At 36.9% G+C, this 11176-nt stretch overlaps 1 long non-coding RNA gene across 2 annotated transcripts; it reads right to left on the reverse strand.

Moving 5' to 3' along the window:
- Positions 1-7400: 7400 nt before the first annotated feature.
- LOC103956159 lies at positions 7401-10399 on the reverse strand. 2 transcript variants are annotated; one of them, XR_007258256.1, is made up of 4 exons: positions 10247-10399; positions 9328-9431; positions 8528-8617; positions 7401-7766 (listed from the first exon to the last, which is right to left on the reverse strand). It is a non-coding gene; the product is annotated as an uncharacterized LOC103956159 (long non-coding RNA). The 2 variants fall into 2 exon arrangements; XR_668443.2 differs by having other exon boundaries at positions 9820-10398.
- Positions 10400-11176: the final 777 nt, after the last annotated feature.

An 11176-nucleotide genomic window follows, 5' to 3' on the forward strand; every position in this document is an offset into this window, starting at 1 on the left:
TTGGATGAGAGAAATACACTTGAAATTTGAATAAAAGTTAGAATTTATAAATTGACATACACTAATTCCCTTGTTTGGATTGATAAACATATTAATTTAGAATTTCGGAAAAAAAAAAAACTTGGAATTTGAGATCTCCAATTCCTAAGTTTAAATTCCATATAAATAGGTGTTATTTCCCAATTTCTATGATTGAGAGTTTAAAAATAACAAATTCTGTATTCAATTCCATTATTCTTTTAGGTTAACCAAATAAGAAAATTCACAAATACTAAAAAATAAAATCCTGTCATTTTAAAATTCCTTAGTAATCTTAAATTTCTTCATCCAAACATAGTGTAAATGTTTTTTTTTTTTTTTATAAAACCAATTTTTGAAAGCAATTTACATGATGTTTTTAAAAGCTGTTGTTTGAATACTATTTTTTAAAAATAAACAGAATATATTTTATTTTCACCAAACACTTTTTTATTATTTTCACCAAACGAAGCCTTGGCCTCACTATATGAATCAAATTTTACAACTTATCGTAGCATTTAATCTCACCATATAAATCAGTTTCTTGAGGAGATATTTTAGTTGTTGTGTATTTATCTATATGAAAATTCTATTTGAAGTCAACAATTTTTCCACTTATTTTGGATGAGCAATGCCAATTTTTACCTTAAAACGCAATTATATACATTAGGCTCAACATTTAACTAACCCACACAATGGATGAGTCATAATTTAGTATCTAATGTGTCATACAAGGGGGTCAACCCTAAGACCTCACATTTACAATAAAGGGAGAAACATTTACAAGAACACTTGTCACATAAAATGTATAATTCTATGTATTTTAATGTGTAGAAGACATGGATGACATGTCTCACTTATAGAGTATCATAGTATAGAAACCAAATATATATGTTATAGTTTATAGAGTTATTGACACTCCAAAAATCTGATAAGCACTCTATGTTTTCTATACTTAGAAAGCAAACACATTCATACGGAGTGTACAATACAATTTTGGAAGTGTCAATAATAACACCTTAAGTAAAACCGTAATACATGATGATGTTCCAAAAATTGCTCCATCTTGAGCATTTGTGAGTCATTTGAAATATCATTTTGACATTTAATTTCAAGAAGGTCTATATTGCTCAATAAAGTGACTACTTATTTGTCCACTACCACTATGTTACGTAACAAATCTAAAAAAGGGTTATGATAAAATAAACCTGTAAGAAAAATATTATAATTATTAAGAACTCAACATGACTTATCCCTATTTCCTTGTCTACTTCGGATTATGCTTTCATGTCTACAACTCAGTTTATTAGAGGGATGAGCCTAATCCGGAATACGAACCATAAAAGAAAATAACGACTAAACCGATCACAAGAAAATCAGCTATGGTACCTAATCCAAAGAGGAATCCTTCCAGCAGTATCGACTATTTTGTCCTACTTTCCTCCACAATTTATGTCACATCCCGGTCCGGGGCGGATCACTTCCCTGGCCCGCTCCACCACCGTAGCACGATATTGTCCGCTTTGGGCTTACCATTCCCTCACGGTTTTGTTCTTGGGAACTCACGAGCAACTTCCCAGTGGGTCACCCATCATGGGATTGCTCAAGCCCCCCTCTCGCTTAACTTCGGAGTTCCTACGGAACCCGAAGCCAGTGAGCTCCCAAAAGGCCTCGTGCTAGGTAGAGATGATAATATACATTTAAGGATCAGTCCCCTGGGCGATGTGGGATGTCACAATCCACCCCCCTTAGGGGCCCGACGTCCTCGTCGGCACACACGTGGCCAGGGTTAGGCTCTGATACCAAATTGTCACATCTCGGTCCGGGGCGGATCACTTCCCCGGCCCGCTCCACCACCGTAGCACGATATTGTCCGCTTTGGGCTTACCATTCCCTCACGGTTTTGTTTTTGGGAACTCACGAGCAACTTCCCAGTGGGTCACCCATCATGGGATTGCTCAAGCCCCCCTCTCGCTTAACTTCGGAGTTCCTACGGAACCCGAAGCCAGTGAGCTCCCAAAAGGCCTCGTGCTAGGTAGAGATGGGAATATACATTTAAGGATCAGTCCCCTGGGCGATGTGGGATGTCACAATTTATCAAGTGATCATGTTAGAGACATAAACAACCATAAATAATTATGAGATGATAGACTTCCAAAAGGGATAAGAGAATTCTTACTATCTATTCTTTTTTATTTTAATTAAAGAAATAATTGAAAAATAAAATAGCAAGTACAAAAATGAGTAATAACCCCTAGTTGATATTATTCCCAAATAAGCTAACCTTTCGAACTGCTGCTTAATCTATAGGCAGACAAATAGACAACCTGATGAATTGAAACATCTTAGTAGCTAGAGAAAAATCAAGCAAAATTGATTCTCGCAATAGCAACGTGCAAAATGAAAGCTACCTAAACCGTGAAAATGGGATTGTGATACAAACAGTCTCCTCTTATATTCTAAATAAAAATTTAATGTATATCAAATTTTTTTTTTTGGTTCAAATATGCATATCCTATTATTTTGTTAAAATTTACAAACAGAAAAAAATCCCACATGGTTGATAGAGGTGGATTGTTTGCCCTTCCATTTCAATACTCTTCTCATGTCCTCCTGTGATGTGTGGTCACGGTAAAACCACGTCAACATTTTATAATAATTTTTTATAGAAATAATAAAACAAAAAATAATAAGAATATAAAATATTGATATAGTTTAATCGTAATCATATAAATAAGAGGGCATAAAAAAAATATAGAAATGAGAATGCAACAATCCACCTCTACTATGGTGAGGCAAGCCGACGAGTGTGCGGAGTCTCGAGACTAGAGACACGTCGGGACAGCAATAGCATCTACCACATCACCTACGACCACACGAAAAATGATTTAATAACATGCCTGGGCAAATCGATAGCGGACACGTACCCACCTTCTAGACCTCGCGATTAATCTCATGATGCTGCATTATTCTATTCGTGTTTCGAAGCATCCGGAAGTAAAAATTGTAAACAAAACGTCTTAAAGGACGAAAGAGACTGGGGGGGCCCCACCCACTTGTCGTGGACACGTGTCGGTCCATTCATATGTCCATAATTCTGATAGTAAAATATTGTGAAAGGGACAAAGGTATCTGAGCCGCGCGGTGCAACTTGTAATCTGCTGTTGGTCTTATTCATGTTTTGTTTGTTGGTTGAAATACGACGTACCTAAACTTTGAAAGAAAGCTGACCACTATTCAAATTATTAAGCCTTAATCTGTCTACGCATGTGCTAAGAATAAAGTTGCATCAAGGTTAGGCAAACGGGTCCTGAAACTGCTGGTCAAGCCAGATTCAAGCAGTTTGAAACGGATATGAGGTAGGTTCAAATAATTAAAGACACAACAGGACGGGACGGATAGCGACACTCGTTAACTAAATCTCCACCGTTTGATTCTCACCCCAGTTTCACACATTCTTTGAGTCTTAACGACTCGAATTGCAGTAATTTCATCCCTTTTGATTCTCACCCCAGTTTCACACATTCTTTGAGTCTTAACTACTCGAATTGCAGTAATTTCATCCCTTTCTCTGGCTCCTAACTCAATCAAGCTACCTCCTCCGTTTCCATCTCTCACTTCTCTCTCCTAACTCAAGCTCTCTCTCCCTACTCCGACCACCATGCACCATAATCTCCTCTCAACTCGAGGTCCCTCCCAACTCGCGACGACAATGACCTGATGAGGACGAGCTCCTCTAGATGGATTTAAGGAACAAGCCCAACACGAAGTCAACTACAAAATAAAAAAATAAAAAATAAAAAAAATAAAAATTGTTCGTGTAGGAGAATCCAAATAAGATTCTCATGGGCTAGGTTCTGTAAATCCCTGTAGGTTTAGGTTTACTTGTACTCCAAGTCACTTGACTTGTATATATTTGTATTTTTGTGGGATCAATGTAAGCAATACAATTACAATTCTACATGATATCACTTGTTTAGGTTTCCCTTTCTTGATCAAACCCTACCATTCTCCTTCTTTCTCAAACCCTAGCCCTCCCCCAAGTTATTTTTTTCCAAAAAGTTTCCCTTTTTATTGTAACCCTTCATCTTTCTTTCACATATGGGCACTCAAGCTTCTTCCTCCTCTTCCAACATTTGACCCTCTCACTCCAGTCCTAATGTTGCTCACTTTCTGAAACTCACCAATCCCAACTACCTCATTTGTGGTCAAATGAAGCTGTTTCTGCTTGGTTACAATTTATTTGGCTACGTGGATAGCACTAATCCGGCCCCTGCCACCACTCTTTCTTCCTCTGATAATGAGTCTGCTACACCGAATTCGGCTTTTGCTACGTGGTTTCAAACTGATCAAACGGTTGTTAGCTATTTGGCTGCCACCCTTTCTGAGCCTATTTTTCACTCACTATTGGTAACAACTCCTCTAGGGTCATCTGTAAATGTATCCATGCATATTTTTCTCAAGCTTCGCTTGCTAATGCCACCAATCTCCAGTTTCAACTACAATCACTTATGAAGGGCTCCCATTCCATATCAAACTACCTTCAACATGCTAAGTTTCTCCATGACTCTCTTGCTATTATTAATGAATCCGTCTCTAATAATAATTTAGTGAGCTTTGTCTTTAAAGGTCTTGGTCCAGATTACTCAATATTTGTCGCCGCTGTAACTAATTCTCATTATTTGCCAGACTCGACTTGCGTTCTTGCCTCATGATATTTAAGGCCTAAACAAAAGTAGAGCCAGCGACCCATGCGCTTCTTAATGCCGTTCCTTGTAGCATGGCTGCAGTTCAGGCCCAACAGGCCAGGGCCCAAAGGCTGCAACGTGGACAGCAGCAGCGGGCTTACTTTCCCAACGATAACAGCAATCTATTGCCTTTCAAGTCCACGATCCTGATAACCTAAAGCTGCTCTGCAGCTGCAACAACAACCACATCACATGAACCAGAGGCGTGATGGTTTCAATCAGTGTCCATATGGCTGAGGTCGAGGCAGTTGTGGTGGAGGCTGTGGTGGTGGCCGCGATGGTTGGCAGCCTAACCAATGGGGAATCTGGTATTCTCAATGCACATCTTGATTTGTGGTGTAATTTTTGCAACTCTCCTGCCCATCACATCTTTGCTTCCCTGCACTGCCCTGCTCCTCCTTTTGTGGGCTACCATGCCTTCCCATGGTGCTGCTAATAACCCTACCTAGCACTTTGATATGGGGGCCACTCACCACATAATCAACAAGGAAACTATTCTCAATGACCCATTTTCCTACAATGGTAACGAATATGTTCTCGTTGGTGACAGAGGTTTCTCTTCCTATCACTCACAGTGGGTCTTTTTCTATTACTTTAGGTTCTCATTAGTTCAAGTTAAATAATGTCTTATATGTTCATTCTCATAAAAAAAATCTTCTCTCCTTCTTAGTTTACTAAAGAAAATTCTGTTGCAGTTACTATTCATCATTTTGGTCAAGTGACCTTTGACTTTTACACTAGTTCTTTGTTGTTTCAAGGTTGTTGTGAAGGTCATCTTTATTATGTGTCTCCATCCTGTCAGTCTACTTTCCATGTTGTCTCTTCCTCCTCGTGGCACTCCCGCCTTGGTCATCTGTCTTCTAAAGTTTTATCTAAGTCGTGTTTAGTTTCTAGGTCTCAATTAAATAAGACGTTTTGTAAGCCATGTGCACTCTCTAAGTCGCACAAATTACTTTTTTATTCCAATAAAGTATTGCACTGCTTTCGTTTTATTTGATTCATTCTGATGTTTGGATGTCCTCTACTCCGTCTATTTCCGGTTTTCATTATTGTGTCTTATTTACAGGTGATTATAGCTGTTACTCTTGGATTTTCCCTATGTGGGCCAAATTGGAAGTTTTCATGCACTTGGAATCCCTATATAATATGACATGTAATATATTTAGTTCCTCGATTAGATTTTTGCAAATGGATGGTGGTACATAATACATGAATAGTTCCTTTAAAACTTTTTGTATAACACTAGGATTGTTCACCATGTCTCATGTCCCACACTCCTGAACAAAATGACCTAGCCGAACGCAAACACCGACACATCTCCACTGTCACTCCTCTCCTTCTAAACACTGCCAATCTCACACCCTCCCTTTGGGTTGAAATCGCTCTTACCATTGTCTTTATAATTGATATTCTCCCCTCCTCAGTGTTTGGTTGGTCTAGTCTCTATTTTCGGTTGTTTGGTCATCATCCCAATTTGTCCTCCCTTCGTACGTTTAGTTGTGTGTGTGACTCGCACTTAGGTGCTTATACTACTGACAAACTGGAACCTCGTACCAAAGAATATGTTTTTGTAGGTTGCAACTCTCAATTTAAAGGATACCGATGTCTTGATCCGGACACCAATCGGGTTTGCATCTCCCGCCCTGTTTTATTTCCAAATTAGTTCGGTCATATCTCTCTAATTTTGGTCCGGCTGTTGCCCACCCCTAAATTGTATAAGGCTTTGAGACGATTGACATGGCATTAATTATCATTATGGTAGCGTTTTGATTTATTAATATGGAACTAAGTTGAAAATCAGCTCCCTAATTTTATTTACAACTGATCCTGGCATTTAATCTCCACTATACGAATTAGTTTGTTGAGACCATCTTTTAGTTGTTGTGTTCTTTTATCTACTATTTGAACTCAACAATTTTTTAAGTATATTCAACACTTACTTTGGACATGAACTAGTACTGTAGTCTAGTAGTATTCATTTTCACTTGTATGTGAGAGATATAAGGTTTACCTTACATGGATGATGATGACTCTTATATTTTTGTTGCGTTCGATACCTAGTTAATAATTGAATCATTCTATAGCCCAACCCAATCCCCTCCCTATAGAGTAGAATACCCTCATCGGATCTTATGAGTAGAATTTTGTTGATAAAAAGGTTAATTTAGACGTGCAGTGTAAAACTTTTACCTTAATACGCAATCGATATATGGCAGTTTTGATATAACATTAGAGGATTAAAATTTGTACTAAGCCAAACAATAAACCAACCGTAATTTAGTATTGAACTAGCAACTGAGCCCGCGCGATGCCGCGGATTTTAAAATTGTGTTAAACATGTGAAATATATTAAAATCTATTTACATCCATACGAAAATTTATTTACATATATATGTTCAATAAGAAACAAAAGATGAGAGATTAAATGTCAAATGAATCCATTGTGATGCTTATCAAATACCCTACAATACAGATTCTTATTAGTAAAGAACCATATGCGAAAGTGATATTAATGTCCAAAATCTTTGTGAAAAACCATAAAATGGTCACTTCCAAGTATAGGTTTTCCAAATACCCCACATGATATGAAAAAGTGAATCTGTCCCAAAGCTTTGTAAAAACTATAATAAGATCTCTTCCAAGGACATGAATTATATCACTTACAATTGCTACAATTTTATTCAAATACAAACATGTATAATGCTTCCAGATTCAATTATCCAGAGACCAAATATTGGGAACTTTCGAATTATAAGCTCATTGGACATAATATCCCAACTATAGGCATAGGGAGATTTGAAATCACACAGGTATGAAAAGAGAAGCAAAAGAAAAAGCAAAAGCAGGAGAGTCCATTCACCCTAGGTGAATATGCTCGTCTACGTTTCCAAAAATTAGTCTGTCACAGCTGCTAAATCCTTTTCAACTTTGTGCAAAAAAAAATCTCTTTCTTATGTTTACTTGAAGTGCTGATTTCAAATCGGTGATCCCTTTCTCACCCTGGAAACATTTAACAATTGCAATTAGTAAAATTTTATTGATAAGGGAAAAGAGAAAGGTAAGTAATAAGCAAAGTAGACAGATGTAACAGAGCAACACAGAGAGAGAGAGAGGGAGATAGAGAGACTTAATGGTTTTATATGAAACTTGAATTCCTTTAACTCTTAGCCTTCTAATAGTTGCAAGCAAAATTGAGGTTCACATGCTAGGAACATGCTATTGAGGTTTCATATAGAAAAGGTTAGTTGTTTCTTATTTTCTATACTAATTATTGAATTTTGAAAGTCTGAATAGTTGGGTTTTCTGGTTGCTTCATTAGATTTTGAAAAAAAAAAAAAAAGAGTACAAAATATAAAGTGCAGGGAAGATAAACCACAAATCTCAATTAGCAAGGACTAAAATACGCATAAAAGCATTTGGAGTTAGGAAACGTCCATAGAAGAGAATGCGTGTGTGTTCTGTCACTCTCTGTTCATTTTTACCTCAACCACAACCAAAATTTGATTTTTCACACCCAATTTGATCAAATTAACTGGCTTTGCTTATTGGTATCCTCGGAAGATGTCATCGAAACCATCCCCATTATCAGAGAAATTAAAGAGGTAAAATCCACTGACTAATGATTAAAGCATGGAATTATGAAAACAACTAAAATTATTGACAAAAGATACAACAAAGATAAAAGAACTCCTGTAATTGGAAAACAAAACCCAATACACAGTGAATGAAGATAAACACGTTACATAGTTAAAGAAAACTACCTCAATAGACCATCCATCCATCCACCACAAATACATCTAAAGAGTAGCCATCGGTTGTCGAGAAGGCATGTGCTTCACGGATGCTAAGTCCTAATTCCCAAAGCAAGGAAGAAACCAACAGAAAATGACATAAGTTAGAAAGATGCGACCATAGTATGGTTCTATGTACTTTTGCAGTTATCTTGGATCCTACAACATAAACAATGCATATAATATATGTATTAAATGCATTGAATAGTCTACTGCTACCCTTAAATTCATTTTCCACTTATCTCAGAATTTGAAGGCTATAAATTTATAACTTTATATTAAACGAAAGAAATTATAATGACAAAGAACTCTTCCAATAGGTCTTCTGACAATTATATTTAATAACCAAGCTTATTGTATTGAGGTACCATCATGTTTAGAGTCTAGACTCTAGACACAAAAACATCTGATGGAGAACCATAAAACATGAATGACAGTCAACCATGGGAAATACAATTATAGAAGAGCCAACACACTAATAGCATAAAATTAAGCATCCAACTCAAACTTAATCACTAAGAGAGAAGTAGCAACTTTCGTAATTTCTTTTTTGGTACAAAGGAATGAACATCCTAATACATGGATAATGTTGTTTGGTAAACAGCTCTTCTCCTCTGCTTCTTCAAAACTCAAAACTTTCACATTCACTAAATCAAGTAAGCCTTGTTAATACCCTTTTGGAGTTTGACCTACCAGTTCTTTAATAATGCAAACAAAACTACATAGTTCTACATACACAATCATATAACAAAAGTCTAGTGGTACATTACTCTGAAGTGGCTAGAGCTGAATGCAATACATCTTCTAGATAGTTCTCCGCAGCAGCATATTGCCTTTTCTTGTCCTCAATTGCTAAAGCATCCAAGGCTTCATCCTGCACAAATACATATCTCATAAACCTCCCAATCTTTCTAGGACCTAAATAAAATTTGACCAATTAACCAAAGTAGAAAACTATCGGATGCTCAAAGTATCATGAACAAACTTTGTCTTCTCTAATTCCTTTCTGTGTTCATCCAATTCAACCAGCACCCGATGGCTAATCTCTGGGGTGTAGTCCATGCAACCAAGTTCTGTACATCACATTCAAAACCCCCATCCCCCCAACAAACCCAGAACATTAATGAAAAAAGTTTTAATCCTTAAATTCAATTAGACAAAATCATGAAATTTTTTCTAAAGCCTAATTTTATTAAATCACAAATTCGAAACAAATTTAAATATGCAATACAACTATAAGATAAGAATCCTTTTAGACTAACCTTCATGGTGGGTGTTGACAGAATCGTCGGAAAACTCGAATCCAATGTTGATGTGAAATTCAACATGAAAGGGTGAAGAAGAGGAATTTCAATTGGAAAGATCTGGAGCACAGTGGCTGCTTGGTGAGGAGAAGTTGCTCCAGAAGGTTTTCGAATGTAGTTCGGTGATGGGGAGCTCTGAGTATCATTGGTTTCAGATGATTGGTGAAGGGGAGGAAATTAAGAGCGAGGGAGGGCTAGTTCGAAAGGGACAAAAATCCCCAACACTGAAAAGTTAAAAAAATCCAGAAATCCCTAAAAAACCCACAAATTCAAAACCACAAAAATCCAATTTAAAAGATCCAATCACCAAGATCGTTTAACATGAATCACGACCATCAAAACACAAACTGTAGTTCATAACTATTGTACAGAGTATAACTCTTACAGCAGATCCACTACGTCCTTGCGACTGCCAATACTGATCACTCGCAAATGATCAGATCGGAATCGAAACAAAAGAGATAGAGAGATGAAAAAAGGCAAACACAGACGGAGAGAGAGAGAGAGAGAGAGAGAGAGAGGAGAAAAGAAGAAGAAAGGGAAAATGAAAGATGTTGAACACGAAAAGTGAAAGTGGAAGGTAAAGCAAGCAACCCAGTCGAAAGAGAGAACCCAGTGATGATCAACGCGTGGATCAAATGGGTAAAACCGACTTTTGACTGTAGAAAAGTGAAAACAGCACGGCAAGCAGAGAAGAAATCAAGGGCATTTTCGCCCTTTTACTATTGCTGAACAGTGCCGGATTCAACTAGCTTTTAGTATATATAATTTTTTATCTAAGGGAGTCGACTCTAAGGCTTCCTATTAACAATTAAAGGGAGGGATACCATTAGACTAAATATAGTACAATGTATCATTTCAAGTTTCAAGCCTCGTTAGCAGCTCGTATAAGAGATCGAACAGGATAAATAGTACACACCCATTTGTTTGGTGTATGATGTACTAAATAGTGCTCAAAATGGTTAAGCTGGCCCAACGTATTTTATACATGTTCAAGCCCGCTAATTTATCCATCCCAAAACCTATGTATTCTAAATAATGCTAGGCACACTAACCTTTTGCACCAAATGATGTAGCACCAATCACATTTGCATTTTAATTCAAGATGAAATTTAGACCTAATTGGATAAATGGCCTTTGTGATAATAGGATAGTTGGAAGGTAAACTCCGTGAAAAAAAAAAAAATTCAAATTTAAACCCTTATGGTGAAGTATATTATGATTTTCAAAAAAAAAAAAAAAAAAAAAAATTACCATTAATTCTCCGTTGAGCCCATTAGTGATAGCTCCATACTTAACAAACAAGCTTCCTCCC

Source organism: the organism of the source record quoted next, unplaced genomic scaffold (genome assembly GCF_019419815.1).
Source record: "Pyrus x bretschneideri cultivar Hongxiangsu unplaced genomic scaffold, Pyrus_bretschneideri_v1 Contig2, whole genome shotgun sequence".
NCBI lineage: Eukaryota > Viridiplantae > Streptophyta > Magnoliopsida > Rosales > Rosaceae > Pyrus > Pyrus x bretschneideri.